This window comes from Monodon monoceros, unplaced genomic scaffold (assembly GCF_005190385.1).
Source record: "Monodon monoceros isolate NGI ecotype Baffin Bay Population unplaced genomic scaffold, NGI_Narwhal_1 Super_Scaffold_19, whole genome shotgun sequence".
Classification (NCBI taxonomy): domain Eukaryota; kingdom Metazoa; phylum Chordata; class Mammalia; order Artiodactyla; family Monodontidae; genus Monodon; species Monodon monoceros.
In genome coordinates, this window is record NW_021703775.1 from 35,124,370 (window position 1) to 35,142,191 (window position 17,822).

General features: G+C 40.1%; 1 pseudogene; it reads left to right on the top strand.

The window, feature by feature from the left end:
- The first annotated feature begins 9,983 nt into the window (after positions 1 to 9,983).
- On the top strand, positions 9,984 to 10,361 carry LOC114900317 (annotated as a pseudogene).
- The last annotated feature ends 7,461 nt before the right edge of the window (positions 10,362 to 17,822 follow it).

Genomic DNA, 17,822 nt, shown 5'->3' on the forward strand with positions numbered 1-17,822 from the left:
AGGGTTGTCCTTTTTATAGGCATATAATTGTTCATAGTAATCCCTTATGATTGTTTATAATTCTGTGGTGTTGGTTGTAACTTCTTCATTTCTGATTTTTTTGATTTGAGTGTTCTCTCTTTTTTTCTTAATGAATCTGGCTAAAGGTTTATTGACTTTATCATTTCAAAAAAACAGCTTAGTTTCATTGATCTTTTCCATTTTTTTTAGCCTCTATTTCATTTATTTTTGCTCTGATCTTTATGATTTCTTTTTCCTTCTACTAAGTTTGGGTTTTGTTTGTTCTTCTCTTTCTAATTCCTTTAGGTGAAAGGTTAGGTTGTTTATTTGAGTTTTTTTTCCTGTTTCCTGAGGTAGGCTTGTATCACTGTAAACTTCCCTTTGAGAACTGATTTTGCTGTGTCCCGTAGATTTTGGATCATTGTGTTTTTGTTTTCATTTGTTTTCATGTTTTGTTTTGTTTTGTTTTTTTTGCAGTATGCGGGCCTCTCACTGTCGTGGCCTCTCCCATTGCGGAGCACAGGCTCCGGATGCGCAGGCTCAGTGGCCATGGCTCACGGGCCCAGACTCTCTGCGGCATGGGGGAATCTTCCTGGACCGGGGCACGAACCCACGTCCCCTGCATCGGCAGGCGGACTCCCAACCACTGCGCCACCAGGGAAGCCCCTTCAGGTTAGTTTTAAAATTTTCTTTTTTGGTTTCTTCAGTGATTCATTGGTTGTTTAGTAGTGTATTGTTTAGCTTCCATGTGTTTATGGTTTTTGTGTTTTTTTTTCTTGTAGTTGATTTCTAGTCTCAGAGCCTTGTGGTTGGAAAAGATGCTTGATATAATTTCAGTTTTCTTAAATTTATTGGTATTTGTTTTGTGGCCTAGCATGTGATCTATCCTGGAGAATGTTCCATGTGCACTTGAAAGAATGTGTATTCTGCTGCTTTTGGATTGAATGCTCTCTACATATACATAAGTACATCTGATCTAATGTGTCACTTAAGGCTAGTGTTTACTTATTATTTTCTCTCTGGATGATCTATCTATTGATGTAAGTGGGGTGTTAAAGTCCCTTACTATTATTGTGTTACTGTCAATTTCTCCCTTTGTGTCTGTTAATATCTGCTTTATATATTTAGGTGCTCCTATGTTGGGTGCATATATATTTACCATCATTATATCTTCTTCTTGGATTGATCCCTTGATCATTATGCAATGTCTTTCTTTGTCTCTTGCTACAGTCTTTGTTTTAAAGTCTATTTTGTCTGATATACTTATTACTACTCTGGCTTTCCTTTTTTGCCCATTTGCATGGAATACCTTTTTCCATCTCCCTACTTTTAGTCTGTGTGCATCTGTAGATCTGAAGTGAGTCTCTTGTAGGCAATGTATATATGGTTCTTGTTTTTGTATCCATTCAGCCACTCTCTGTCTTTTGATTGGAGCATTTAGTTCATTTACATTTAAAGTAATTATTGATATGTAGGTACTTATTGCTATTTTGTTAATTGAGAATTATTTTCGTAGTTCTTTTCTGTTCCTTTCTTCTCTTCCCTTGTGATTTAATGACTAACTTTAGTGTTATGTTTGGATTTCTTTCTCTTTTGTATGTGTGTATCTATTATAGATTTTTGGTTTGTAATTACCGTGAGGTTTATATATAGTAATATATATGACAATTTTATATGCATATATAAAAAATATATATATGATTATTTTAGGTTGCTGATCTCTTAAGTTCAAACATATTTTAACAACCCTGCATTTTTACTCACCACCCCCCACCCACATTTACTGTTTTTGACACCATATTTTACATCTTTTTGTTTTACATACCCTTAACTGCTTATTGTAGATATAGATGATTTTAGTACTTTTATCTTTTAAACTTTCTACTGGCTTTATAAGTGGTCATGTTACTACCTTTACTGTATAATTACCTTTACCAATGAGATTTTTCCTTTCATAATTTTCATAATTCTAGTTGTGACCTTTTATTTGTCTTAAAGAAGTCCCTTTAACATTCTTGTACAGCTGGTTTGGTGTTGCTGAACTCTTTTAGCTTTTGCTTGTCTATAAAACTTTTGACCTTTCCTTCAAATCTGAATGAAAGCCTTGCTGGGTAGAGTAGTTTGGTTGTAGATTTTTCCCTTTCATCACTTTAAACATATTATGCCATTCCCTTCCGGCCTGCTGCAGGGTTTCTGCTAAAAAGTCAGCTGATGGCCTTATGGGAGTTTCTTATACGTAACTTGTTGCTTTTCCCTTACTGCTTTTAAGATTCTCTCTTTATCTTTAATTTTTGCCATTTTAATTACAGTGTGCCCTGGCATCTTCCTCTTTGGTTGATCCTGCTTGGGCCACTGTGATTCCTGGACCTGGATGTCTGTTTCCTTTCCCAGGTTAGGGAAGTTTTCAGCTATTATGTTTTCAAATATGTTCTCTGCCACTTTCTCTCTCTCTTCTTCTTCTGGGTCCTTTATAATGCAAATGTTAGTACACTTGATGTTGTCCTACAGGTATCTTAAACTATGCTCATTTTAAAAAATTGTTTTCTTTTTTCTGTTCAGCTTGAGTGATTTCCATCATTCTGTCTTCCAGCTTGCTGATTTGTTCTTCTGTATTATCTAATGTTGATTCCTTCTATTGTATTTTTTATTTCAGTTATTTTATTCTTCAGCTCTGTTTCATTCTTTTTTATATTTTCTAACTCTTGTTAAAGTTCTTACTGTGTTCATGCATTCTTCTACCAAGATCTTAGAGCATCTTTATGATCATTACCTTGAACTCTTTATCAGGTAGATTGCCTATCTCCACTTCACTTAGTTCTTCTGGGGTTTTATCTTGTTCCTTTGTTTGGAACATATTTCTCTGTAGCCTCATTTTGCCTAACTCACTGTTTTTATTTCTGTGTTTATGGTAGGTTGGTTATGTTTCCCAATCTTGGAGAAGTGGTCTTTTGTAGGAGAATGCCCTCTGGTCACTAGAGCTATATGCCCTAGGGGTGCCCCAAGTGTGGGTTGAGTGAGCCCTTCTGTTGTAGCAGGCTGACTATTGTGGGCAGTCTGGTAGGCCTGGATGGCCCCCAGTTCAGTTGATTTCCAGGCCCTGCCTTACGTGGAGGCTGCCAGCTGCTGGTGGACAGGGCAGGGTCCTAAGGCTGCTGAGTGTAGAGCTCCTGGGGATCCCAGGGCTAGTGCTGGCCCTCTAGTGGGCAGAGCCAGGTCCCAGGGTGGCTGACTGTGGGGCTTGCAGTGCCTGATCTAGTGTCAGCTTGCTGGGGGCAGGGCCAGTTCCTGACTTTACTGGCTGCAGGTTCTGGGGTGTCCCAAAGGTGGTGCTGGCCTGCTGGTGAGTGGGGCTAGATCCTAGAGCAGCTGGCTGAGGGGCCTAAGCTGTCTAGTTGTCAGCCTGCTGGTGGGCAGGGCTGGGGCCCAGGGAATCCCAGGGCTAGTACTGGCTCACTGGTGGGTGCAGCTAGTCCTGGGGTCTCTGGCTGCAGGACTCTAGGGGTCCAGGTGTTGGTGTCGGCCCACTAATGGGTGGTCCTGGGGCCCATGGGTCTCAAGGCTGGCGCCAGCCTGCAGGTGGATGGGCTGGGTCCTGACACTGTAGGTTGCAGGGCTGCATTGGTCCTGGAGCTGGTGTTGACCTCTGGTGGGCAGGGCTGGGTTCTGACATCTCTAGCTGCAGGGCTGCAAGGGTCCTGGAGCTGCTGTTGGCCCACTGGTAGGTGGAACCAGGACCTGAGGTCACTGGCTGCAGTTCCCAGGGGTCCCTGAGATGGTGGGTGAGGTTGATCCTGGATCTAGTACTGGCAATACAGGGCATCTGGGGGTTTAAGGGGTCCTAAGGAAGCCAGCCTGCTGGTGGGTGGGGGCAGGGCAGAGTCCTGAGGCTAATAGGCTAGAGGGAGGATTCCAAAATGGCACTTGCCAGCACCAGTTTCCACGTGGTAGAACCAGCTCCCCAAAATGGCTTCCACCAGTGTCTGTATCCCCAGGGTGAGCTCCAGTTGCCTCCTGCCTCTCTGGGAGCCTCTCCAAGATCAGCAAGTGGGTCTGACCCAGGATCCTTTCCAATGACTGCTTCTGCCCTGGGTCTTGGAGCATGTGAGATTTTGTGTGCACCCTTTAAGAATGGAATTTCTTTTCTGTAGCCCTCTGGCTCTCCTGAAATAAGCCCTGATGGCCTTTCAAAGCCAAATGTTCTAGGGGTTCATCTTCCCAGTGCAGGACCCCTGGGCTGGGGAGCCCAATGTGAGGCTCAGTCCCCTTGTTCTTTGGGGACAACCTCTGCAGTTGTAATTATCCTCCCATTTGTGGGTTGCCTACCCCAGGGCTGTGGGTCTTTATACCACATCTCTACCCTTCCTACTTATCTCAATGTGGTTTCTTCTTTATATCTTTAATTATAGAAGGTCTTTTCTGCTCATCTTCAGGTCTTTCTCATCAATAGTTGCTCTGCAATTTTTATAATTTTGGTGTGCCTTTGGAAGGAGGTGAGATCAGGTGCCATCTTAGACACCAGAATCTTAGTCACAAGAAGGCTATCAGAAGCAATGTGATTACAGGCTTCCTTCGCACATCCAAAAGGAGAGAGATTTTCAGTTTCTCCTCTTAAAATCAACAACTAATAAGATATTGACAAGCTTTCTTAATTAATTTCCTCACAGGCTAAATTTCTTGGACATCTCTGTTCACTTGGACCAACATGGCTCTTCAGAATGCAATTGATTTACATAATAGGAAAATTCCAGAAACAGAAAACTATTATTTGCATTGGTAGACTCTAAGTGTAAAATATTCTTGGTAGGTGTGGTAATTAAGCAAAAGTAAGAAGTACCCATTTGTTCACTTCTAAGACATTTCAGATCATGGATAGATCTTAGATCTAGAACACTGATGACCTTCCAAAATTCAAAATAAGTAATTCTAAGGTTGGTATCATTTCAACTGAAAAATATAACCTTTTAGAGATATTAAGTATAGAATTATTACCCTGTTTGGTCAGAAGAAAGATACCTTAGACTTCAGTTCAACATCTAATTATGATAGATGCAGTCTAATTTCAAGCTAAAATAAAGATATTTATTCTTGCTTAATTCTCCTTACCATAAATTTCTTCTGGAATAAAAGAAACATTTGAACATTAAAATGGTACTTTTAATATTTATCTTTTTTTTTTTTTACAAAGAACCTTAACTTTACATGAAAGCATCAAAAACAGCATACTCATCTAAGGTCAAATATGTTATTTACTTATCAGTTTGGTTTCTTTAAAAAATTCAGTTGTTAAAGAATTATGGCTTCCTGCAAGTAGTTAATAGGTTATAATATGTAGACAAACTTAGAACAGTTAAGGATAGAATGATTTTAAATAAAATTTAATACCTTATTGTCCTACGACCACTTATTTCTTTGGTAACACTTGCACTTTTTTTTCTGAAAAGGTGTCTGGAATTGACTGGACTAAAAGAATTTTATAGCTCGCCATATTTTGCCCCAAGGCGAGTTGGCAGGGAGCAGAGACTGGCTGTTAAGTCTCAGTAACCAGAGGAGCCTGGTGTTTCCTTGGCAAAGTAAATGTGGACCTAATTTCTGGTTCTAAGCAGGGAAGAGAAATAGAACAATGACCAATGATGGCTGTATGAATTTTCCTCTCCTTTAAAACTCCTTTTATAAAAAGTTACGAAAGTTTTCTACATAGAAAGACTAGTGCTAGCTAGTCCCTTCCTTGTGCTAGCTTTCTTTCTTCACTTAGATTTTCTTTTCCTTATATCTTACTTTGTAAGTATAATTATATCTTTTTTCATTGCCTTGGTATTCTATTAGATTATATAAGTGAGGACAGGACCATATTTTTAATATTTTTTTACTACCCCTCTTCCTTTATAATCTCCACATCCTAGGAATTTTTTTTTTTTTTTTTTTTTTTTTGTGGTACGCGGGCCTCTCACTGTTGTGGCCTCTCCCGTTGTGGAGCACAGGCTCTGGACGCGCAGGCTCAGCGGCCATGGCTCACAGGCCCAGCCGCTCCGCGGCATGTGGGATCTTCCCGGACCGGGGCACGAACCCGTGTCCCCTGCATTGGCAGGCGGACTCTCAACCACTGCGCCACCAGGGAAGCCCCCTAGGAACTTTATTGATAGTCTTGAGCAACTTTTAAAAAATTATTCATTGCAAATCATTTGGGTAAATCTTCACCAATTAAGACTGATTATATAATTCAATCCGAATTAATTATGAAATAATTAATACAATTTTATTCCTCTCATGAATATAACATTTATTTATCATGAACATTAATGAGATAACTCTGCTTTAATGTACACATAAGAGTGATCTGCATTGGCTTATGACTTGTTGAATTATAAATAGTTTCTTCTAAAGTGTTTGAGCATAACTCTTCTCTTAATTTGTTTAAATGTGAACACACAGCTACTTTACTGAGCTCTTTGAGAACAGGAAGTGAGTACTTATCTCTGTGAACCTATCACTTAACAAGTCCTGGGACATAGTAGTTACTCAATAAATGCTTGTCAAATTAAATTTTATATGTAACTGAGTGACTAGCATTTGTTAAGAAAGAAAAACTTCTTCCTCGTTCCTAGGAGAAATGGCACAGAGACTGTATTTGTTTGCTAGGGCTGCTGTAACAAAGTACCACAAACTGAGTGGCTTAAACAACAGAAATGTATTGTCTCACAGTTCCATAGGCTAGAAGTCTGAGATCGAGGTATTGGCAGAGTTGGTTCCTTCTGCAGTCTGTGAGGGAAGGACATATTCCTCTCCTTGGCTTGTAGATTGACTCTGTTCTCTATGTCTCTTCACATTATTTTCTATGTGTCTGTGTCCAAATATCCTCTTCTTCTAAGTGCTCCGGTCACAATGGATTAGGACCCACCCTAATGACTTCATTTTAACTTGATTAGCTCTGTAACGACCCTATCTCCAAATAAGGCATTCTGAGGGACTAGGAGTTAGAACTTCAACATATAAATTTTAGGGGGTCACAATTCAATTCATAAGAAACACTGAAAGACTAGGGTCTGAATTAGTATTTGTATGGCATAACTGAATAAATGTGTTCATGCTCCAAAAAATACACTGGAGTATAGTATCTAGGTCAGTGTCCAGTCTCTACCTTCAATAAGGTGCCTCTAGGGAAGTTTGCATAACAAAATATTAATCAGGTGAAAACAGCACTCAAAGGGTGAAACAGAGATGTATCAGTGAGGATGCTTTGAACTGTGAGTAAAAGACATCCTCAATTTAAATAGACTTAAGCCATAAGGATATTTACTATTATACATGACAAGAAATCCTGAGGTAGACAGTCTATAAGACTATTTAACTCAGTGTTTGAAGGACCCTGTTTCTTTCCATTGTTTTCCTTGCCTAAGCATGTCAGCTTTGTACATAGCAAAAAGCTCTGCTAATGGTTACCAGATGGCTGCAGCAGGCCCGTACATTGTAACCTGACATGATAAAATAAAGGGCACAGAGGGAAGCTGTGATTTCCTTTTGTATTTTTTTAAAAAGTAGGAAAATATTTACCAGAAGTCTTCTAGCAAACTTTTCCTCATATGTCATTGCTCAGTACACCCATGTCTAAAACAGTTACCAGCAAGGAGAACAGAAAAATCATGACTGGCCTAGACTAGTCAGGATTTACCTCATGGGAATGGGTATGGGCATGAGACCAATGTCTCCTGATGCACATGGACATGTAGAAAGGGGTGGGTACCTGAACAAAAGTAGGGCTCTTTCAAATAAGAAGGGAAAACGGATATGGAGTAGACAACCAACACTATCACATAAGTCAAACTTTGTACCTCCTTTTCCCACATACAATCTAAAATAATGTCCATACCTACGTGAGACACATTCATTATCTCTCCAGTGGGAGACATCCCAAAGTCTCAGCCAGCAACCACATCCAGCACCGAGGCCAAGAGCTCTCTGTCGGGTCTGGACATGGTTCCTTGTGAACCCATGGCTTAAAGTTTTCCACCTCAAACATTTTCAATATGGAATAATAGAGAAGGAACAAGATAAATATAATTGAAACTCTTATTTGGAAAGGGGAGAATGGAAATGACATTCAGTAGATATTGGCCCATAGCCCATATCATATCCTATTAGAGAGAAGAGAGGACTGCCCACCCTAGCAGTGATGAGTCCCTTGGTCAGCCAATATGGTAGTCTGTGATTCTGTTTTTTGGGATAACCCATTGCCTTCCATTGCCCTTAGTTCTGTTCTTTTGGGAACATCTTCCTTGTTCATTGTCTTCTATGGCTACATTTGAAACAGGTATTAGATAGTTTAGCACTTTTTGTTAGTGTGAGTTTGGGGTGCTGGGAAGGTGCCTAAGGAATTGAACTATCACAGAATTGCTCATTGCTGTGGATTGGCCAGGCTTAGAATTTCTTTGATAGTCAATTCCCTAAGAGACTTAGTGGATCCTGATTTCTTTTGGCTAGTTCTACAAATCAGTAAATACGGTCAGAGAGCCCAACTAGACATAGTCTTTGGGTCTGAGCACTTCAGTCTTCTAGCCATAGACATCTCTCTGAGATCTTCCCATTCCCCTAGTTCACATTTTGATGACCTATGTTGCCAGTGTAATTGAAAACAATGAATGTAGATAGAGAAGCCCCTTCTGTAAACCTATATTTGACATAAAACTAGGTGCCTTTGTCCAATGTAAGTTACTTAGCAGGACATCCATAGGAGAAACTTTGGCAACTAAGTTTATCTCCTACTACTGCTTCCCAACTACTGCTTCCCACGTCCTTCTCTGTTTTCAGCTTAAGCTTCCATCTTTTTTATAGGTTTTTAGTGAAAACCATAAGAAGTAGTCAACATTTACTGACATTCTCATTCTTACTACCATTTTCCCTAATATTAGACACTACTACAATACTTCAGTTGTTTTCAAATTCAAACAACAGAATACCCCAACTCAGATTATCTTAAACAGTGAGAATATTTGTTATTCAGATAATAAGAAGGCTGAAAATAGTGTTCCATCAGTTAAATGACATTATCAAGGCCTCGGGTTTTTTTCCATTTTTCTGTTTTTTCATTTTAAGCATATCAACTTTGTTCTCAGGCTAGCTTCTCCCGTGGCTGCACCAGGTTCATGCAACCTATCCTACATAATGTCCAGTGGAAGAAGCTAGGCCCAGGTATTGGGTAGACAACTAAAATGTTCACTATAAATGTCTAGATAGAAGAGTGATGATGGTTAACGCTAAGAAAGATAGCCAATGGGTACATCAGGTTAGAAGCAAAGGTGGTAGGCAAAAGTAGTAGAGAATTGCATCTTGTAGAATACATTCAGCTGCAAATAACAGAAACCCAACTGAAAGTGGTGGCTTAAACAGTAGGAAAATTTACTGGTTTGGACAACTGGAAGTCCAGAGGTAGACTGGGCTTCAGGTATGGTTAAAACTCAGTTCAACAACATCATCAAGGACCCAGGATAACATCAGTTCTATCCTAAAGTGGTTTTCTCATACTCATAGGGTGGTAGTAACAATTGAAGCTACATGCTAATTTGTTTAAAAAAAAAAAAAAAGCCATCTCTTCTAATGACTCACTTATAAGCGAGGAAACTTTTCCTAGAAGCCTCCAAACAATCTTCTTATCATGTCTTATTGGCCTAGGAACAGTCATGTGCCTATTCCTAAACCAGTCTGTTTCTAAAGGAATGCCATGTGCTGATTGGTTTAAGCATTAGGTCCTAGACCAATTACAGGCAAAAAAGGATCAGATTGTATTGATTGAGGCAGACTTATCAGGGCCTGCCTCACATGTCTAGGTCAGTTCCTTAAACCAAATGGCTGATGCACGGTGTCAGGAGGTGGGATAGATGTTGAAGAGATTACCTCAGTGTCTACTGCACAAGTGGAAGCCAACATTAAGGGATACCCCGGGTCGTGTGGGGAAGGGACGCCGGCCACAGGGGCGAGCACACTCCGGGAACATGGCAGCGGCGAACCTCGCCCAGATGCTTGACGTGGACATCGACTGCGACAGCGTCTTCAAGTATGTGCTGATTCAAGTCCATGTGGTGCTGCCCTCCGGGGCCCTGGCCAGGGAGAGCAAAGAGATCGTGAGCGGCTACAAGTGGGCGGAGTACCACTCCGACATCTACAGACGAGGTATCAGTCGAGATGCAGAAGGGCTATGACTGCGAGTGCCTGGGGCGTGGGTGCATCTCCCACCAGAGCCAGGGCAAGAAGATCCACGTGTATGGCTACTCCATGGGTTACACGGTCGCGCCCAGCACTCCGTCTCCACTGAGAAGATCAAAGCCAGGTACCCTGGCTACGAGGTTACCTGGGCCGACGACGGCTACTGAGGCCCACCCAAGGCTGGCCGCCTCCAGCAGCCCACTGGAACTCTGCCCTCAAGGCCACCTCCCAAGGGGTTGGGCTGCACCCCCTGGCACTTTGCCGCCCTGGCCAAGCCTCAGTGCCCGGGGTTACCTCTCTAGGGAGAATTAAAAGCATCATCACCTCCACTGGTCCCTGAAAAAAAAAGAAAAAAAAAATTAAGGGACAAAAGATAAATGGCAAAGTACAAGAATGAAACAGGGCAATTCAGAGCAGGGCGCTGGCTGGAGCATGTCTTTTCTATATGATCTGTCTGGACAGTTTGACCACATAAGAAATAGAGGCTTCAATAACCAATATCTGACATTTTTATCTAATATTTCATTGTATGTATGATACAGCAGATACCTTTAATTATAATTCAGTTCATTAAATTCTTTTATAATTTCTCAAAAATTAAATTTCCTGTCAGCATCCTAAAAATGGCAATGTGACATATATGTGAGGAAGTACTAAAGTATTTTACAAAATTGAGAATTTTAAGATTTTAAAATTTAAATTGTCAGTAACATTTATAGAGTTCAGTGCAAACATAGCTCTACACTAATCCCTGGAAGACTAAGCATTTTACATTAAATAAAATTTTTATTTATTGAGTCATTTTCAGTCAGACCTGTGATTACTAGGGGTGCATGTAGTGTTAAGACCATAGATGCAGAGCATGTGTAGGGATTCTAGAATTTCATTTTAATCATCTTTGAAGATGTATAATTTTGTTTTTTAAGAAGTCAAGAAGCCCACAATAAAAGACATTTTATGTTTAAAATGTTTTTTTCATTATCTCAGCACCGTTGGGATTATTTTAGCATGACATTTACATTACAGAATTAAGAAGAGGGGAGCATACTTCTTGAGTAAAACATGGGCTCCTACTATGGTGGTTCTGCCTTTGTTTTCAGTGTTATTTAAATCCAGGACGATGGAAGTGCTTTGGAGTGATTTTTCTAAAACTTAAATCTGATCGTGTTGCTCCTCTGCTTCAAACTCATCAGCAGCCACTCACAGCCCTCACGTTGGATCCCAGACTCCTTAGTTCAGCCACAAAGGCCATCAGGAGAGACCCCTACTTACCTTTCTATTTCCTTCTCTGACTCATCTCCCTAGTCCCAGTCCATATTCCAACTATACTGATGAACTATTTGCAGTTTCCCAAATCACCAAACTCTTCCATGCTTCTGCCAGGAGCACCTTTCATCCTCCTTTCCTCCTAATCAGCTCTCTTCTTTAGGATGGTCATCCAGGATCATCACTTCCAGTTTAGATGACCCTCCTAGGAATACACATGTCTCCCTGGGCTGATGTCTGCCGTTGCTACCTACAACATATTCTGTTGAGGATGTTTATTCTTTTTCCCCATTAGAAGACCATGTCACCTTCGCCTTTTTACCTCCCTCCAGAGCTTAATAAAATATTTGGCAGTTAATAGGCACTTAATAAGCATTTTTGGGCTGAATGAATTTACTTTTTCTTGCATTTGCTCGTAATTAAAATAGCTATCATTTGTTAAAAAGCTTTTACATGCAAGCACTGTAGTAGATGCTTTACATTTTTTATCTCGTTTAATTTTCACAGTTGTCATGTGAGTGGGAATCACTATCCTCGTTTTAATGGATGAGGAAATAGGCTTAGAGAAGTTCAGTAATTTATCTAAAATTAAGTAAGAGAGCTGGGATCAACCTCAAGTCTGTCAGGTTCCAGAACTCTGCTTTTTTTCTCCATGCAACACATTATGGAGATCCTCCCTAATACCTAAGGATGAGAGGGTGCCAATCTCACAGTTATTCCAAGCAGATATACAGACCGTAAGCAGTGTTCCAAGATAAGCAGGCATCATTCCCATGGCTTAGAGTTATCATCACCTTAAGAAAAGAATACTAATCAGAAGCTGGAAGTATAGGAAATAGGATTCCGATTTTCAGGAATCCAGATCCAGAGATAAATCACTCTCCAGACAAGTGAACTGGGTCTCAGTGTAAGGCTCCATCCCAGCAAGGAATTGGAATACTAAGGGAGGGTGGGGGGGATTGAAGCCCAGAGATTGAAATGTAACCAAGTTGACAGGGTTAGGGACTAACATATGGCCACCCAGGGATCACCAGATACCAAGTCTATGACAACAAGGCTAATTCTTAAGTCCCACTTAAAATATGGTGAATCTTTTAATATATTTTCCACCCTAGACCCATGAATTGAGCAATGATATGAGAGATATCGGCACAACCTATCTCCCTGGAGAGTCAGGCAATGAGTCAAAGGAAAAAAATGTGCTGAGCAGCTTCCTAGATGAGAATTTCTGTCAAACAGTTGCTAAATCAGTGTTTAGGAAGAGAAAAATAATGTCTAACTTGATCCTTCCTGAACTTAAAAAAATAGTCCTTAATTATAGTCTGTATTGACTTTTCTTTAAAGTTTGTTTGTTTGTTTGTTTGTTTTTTTAGCTGCGTTGGGTCTTTGTTGCCGTGCGCGGTCTTCTCATTGCAGTGGCTTCTCTTGTTGTGGAGCACAGGCTCTAGGTGCACGGGCTTCAGTAGTTGTGGCATGCAGGCTCAGTAGTTGTGGCTTGTGGGCTCTAGAGTGCAGGCTCAGTAGTTGTGGCACATGGGCTTAGTTGCTCCGCGGCATGTGGGATCTTCCCGGACCGGGGCACGAACCCATGTCCCCTGCATTGGCAGGCGGACTCTCAACCACTGCGCCACCAGGGAAGCCCCCGCTTTTCTTGATGGACTACTTTTCCTTTGTTTCTGCATCCCCTCACTTCTCTAATTGTTAACTTCTTGGGCCTGCTCTTTGGAACTTGGGGAAGGCTTAGGAGACTAAGGCTTTTTTTCTACAAATGATAAATGGGGGACACAGAGGGACATTTGTACCCAGGAAGGCCCCACAGAGTTTTTCTTGGTTTCAATACCCACCTTTCTTTGATACTCCTCAATCCTGAGGGGAATGGGGTGGGACATGAAAGGGAATAAAGTTTTGGACAGAGAGGTTAATTATAAACTCAGTAGAGGAACTCAATTTTAGGTGGATTCAGTTTCAACCTTTGTTGCTAGTCTAGCTCTGACTATTTGCTCAAGTTCTGATTACAAGTCTCTGATTTTCTAAGACCTGTTTGTGCTTCAGCTTGGTTAACTGAGTTTCTGCCTTTCTTCCTTGTGGCTGGTATCTGACTTAGTATCCTCAACAACCAGAGTCCTGTTTTATTATCCATCTCTACTATCAACCCTTTTCAGGGACTGGAGTCTGTCCCTGAACACCAGCCAGGTGGCTAAAGTTACTTGCTGATGAGCATCGCTGATGCAAACTCTCTGCCTACTAGAACTTCCAAACTGCTTTCCTCTGGGTGCCCTATTTTCTCCCTTTTAGGGTACCCTACTCTGAGTATCAGAACCCAAATGATACCAACTATTTGAATTTATCTATTGCTATAGCCTGTAGATATCATGCTGCTCTATACTTTACCCCAGCACCTTGAGAGAGGACTATCTACTCCCAACCTCTCCTGTCAGGCTGTACCTCATCTGGTGGATAGTTCTAATTCTAGGAGCTGGTGACTCAGAGGCGGCTCCATTAAGAAGCAGTTAAGCTCTGTATCTAGAATTTACTTTGTCTTTAGTTAATGGAGCTTCCTAGACTTCTAGCACTTGATGGAAATGAAGCAGTCTAGAAATTTTGAGGTTAAACATTATTTTAGAGTGGAAATATTATCGAGTGGGAACATGAATAGAACAGCAATATCAGGTCACGTTATGCATTTTTTGAAGTAATTTTTAAAAATTTTTAAAATTGGGACTCTATGTGGAAGACTTCAGTTGCTTCCAAACGTTAATATCTTGGGACTTGATGTAATCCTATTCACATATGATTCACATTATTCAGTTTAAAGGGAAGGAATAGTAACCATTTTCTTCAAATGAGAAACATAACTCAAAGGAAAAAATTTCCAAACACATGAAAATTAATTTGCATATTCTTTGGAGATAGGAAGAATTTATTTTAATTAATTTCAGCATCCTTCAACAATGAACACACAAGGAAAAATATTCTTTCTTGACTGTGAAACAATATGACAGGCTCCAGCCTCATTTTCTCTGCCTCTGCCACCTTGGCTTCCCACCTGCTGGGTTCAGGTTTTCTACTGGCAGGTGTGGTCCCATCATATCCCAGAGTGCTCAAGCCTGCAGGCTGGATATTCTGAAGAACCTCAGCATACAATGGCCTCTCCTTCACTAAGCTCAGTGTCATATCACCACCCTTGGGCCAATAGCCCTTCCTGCATATTCTTCCAACAAACATCTAATATGCCAGGTTCTGAGCCAGGCACTGGGCAGAGGCAGATCCATGTTTTGTGTGATCTGAAGCTTATATAATTTGGAGACCCTCTTTAAGAAAAAGAGAATTAAATTACAAACCAAAAGCAGGTATGAAAATGAATAGAGACAGGAAATCATGACAAATTAAAGTTTTTAAAAGCTGATAAATTCCACAAAAATCACAAAATCTATAAAAACAGTATTTTTTAACTTATTGTCTGACAAAACTCTCTAATACTTTCCCCCTATTTTTGTCTGTACAATCCTTGAAAATTTCTTCATATAACAATAATTTTTGTGAAAATTATTTCTATAGAAATACACTTTTCTATAGAAATAATGGAGAGACCTCTTGCATGGTTGATCAAAAATAATTTTTTAAATTAAAAGTTTAGAAAAATTTCTTTCAGTCTCACTACTTATTATTAGTAATGTCATGTAAGTTTTTAAGATTTAGGAAAACTTCTATCAAGTTTTCTTCATATCTAAGCAGTAAGACTTGAGGAATTTCAACTCTTCTAGTACAGGGGCTAATCTTAATACTCTGAAGTGTCATTGATGTCCTCATTGTAGTGGTGTCTTATGAGTTTTTTTTTATTAAAGTATATTTGATGTACAATATTATGTAAGTTACAGGTGTACAATATAGTGATTCACAGTTTTTAAAGGTTATATACTACATTTATAGTTATAAAATATTGTCTATATTCCCCATGTTGTATAATATATCCTTATAGCTTATTTTTTTGACATCTTTATTGGGGTATAATTGCTTTACAATGGTGTGTTAGCTTGATAGCTTATTTTATACCTAATATTTTGTACCTGTTAAACCCCTAACCTTATGGTACCCCTCCCCCCTCCCTCTCCCCACTGGTAACCACTAGTTTGTTCTCTATATCTGTGACGCTGCTTCTTTTTTGTTATAATCACTAGCTTGTTGTATTTTTAAATTCCACATATAAGTGATATCATACAGTATTTGTCTTTCTCTGCCTGACTTATTTCACTTAGCATAATGCCCTCCAAGTTCATCCATGCTGCTGCAAATGGAAAAACTTCATATATATCATATATATATGTATATATATATTCATCTGTTGATGGACACTTAGGTTGCTTCCATATCTCGGCAGTTGTAAATAATGCTGCTATGAACACTGGAATGCATATATCTTTTCTTTTCTTTTTTTTTTTTTTTTTTTTTTGCGGTACGTGGGCCTCTCACTGTTGTGGCCTCTCCCGTTGCAGAGCACAGGCTCCCGACGCGCAGGCTCAGCGGCCATGGCTCACGGGCCTAGCCGCTCCGAGGCATGTGGGATCTTCCCGGACTGGGGCACGAACCCGTGTCCCCTGCATCGGCAGGCGGACTCTCAACCACTGCGCCACCAGGGAAACCCTACATATATCTTTTCGAATTCGTGTTTTGGGAGTTTTTTTTGGATATATACCCAGGGATGGAATTTCTGGGTCATATGGTAGTTCTATTTTTAGTTTTTAAGAAACCGCCATATTGCTTTCCACAGTGTCTGCACCAAATTACATTCCTACCAACAGTGTACAAGGGTCCCCTTTTCTCCACATCCTCACCAACATTTGTTATTTGTGTTCTTTTTGATGATAGTCACTCTGACAGGTGTGAGGTGATATCTCATTGTGGTTTTGATTTGCATTTCCCTGATGATAGCGTTGTTGAGCATCTTTTCATGTGCCTGTTGGCGATATGCATTTCCTCTTTGGAAAAATGTCTATCCAGTTATTCTGTCCATTTTTTAATTGGGTTGTTTGTTTTTTTGATGTTGAGTTATATGAGCTGTTTGTATGTGTTGGATATTAACCCCTTATCAGCCATATCACTTGCAAATATTTCCTCCCATCTTATGAGTTTTATAGTATCTTTATTGATTCAGTATTTTATATCAAATCAGCAAACAATTTAAATCTTTTGTCAGTGTATTTATGTGCTAATACTTTGAGATACATAAAATACTGCATAGCAATTTGTGGGACTTCCCTGGCAGTCCAGTGGTTAAGACTTCACCTTCCAATGCAGGGGGTACGGGTTCGATCCCTGGTCAGGGAGCTAAGATCCCACATGCCTTGCAGCCAAAAAACCAAAACAACAAACAGAAGCAATGTTGTAACAAATTCAGTAAAAACTTTAAAAAGAGTCCACATCAAAAAAAAAAATACTGCATGGCAATTTGTAATACTGCTACAGGTTTCTTCCCCATGAACACAGGGATAATGATAAATTCTATTTCGCCTGATTCTCATTAAAATGGGAGAAAGTGTATAGTGTAGACACAGACCTACTGGAGAATGGACTTGAGGACACGGGGAGGGGAAAGGGTAAGCTGGGACAAAGTGAGAGAGTGGCATGGACATATATACACTACCAAATGTAAAACCAATAGCTAGTGGGAAGCAACCGCATAGCACAGGGAGATCAGCTAGGTGCTTTGTCACCACCTAGAGGGGTGGGATAGAGAGGTTGAGAGGGAGGGAGATGCAAGAGGGAAGAGATATGGGGATATATGTATATGTATAGCTGATTCACTTTATAAAGCAGAAACTAACACACCATTGTAAAGCAATTATACTCCATTAAAGATGTTAAAAAATAATAATAAGTGTACAAGTGACATTGTCAAGTTCATTTGTACAGAAGAGAACTATTTTGTTTAACATTGATTAGAATTAAAACCTCCACTTGTAATTATACACATTTAATGACTATAAGAATTCCCCCAGACTAGCTTCTGTTTTCATATATTTCAAATCACCTCCACTATCTGTATACCTCTGTGCTGACCACTTTGGGACCTGTTCACATCATGATACAACCTCTGGCCCCTTCACCTTAGGGCCATGACACACCTTAGGGCCATGATGTCATGGATGAGTTAGGGATATTCCTGGGAGCCACTCCTACATTGAGATGGCTAGCAAAATCTTAACTGTACTCAGAAGTGACTATAAACCACGTGAACATTCCCATTAAACCCAGCCAGATGTATTTCCAATTCACCTTTCCCTTAGTTGAATCTACTTGCAGCTACTCCAGCACTATACCATAAGAGAAAGTATGAGAAGCTCTGGTGGGGGTACTTTTACTTT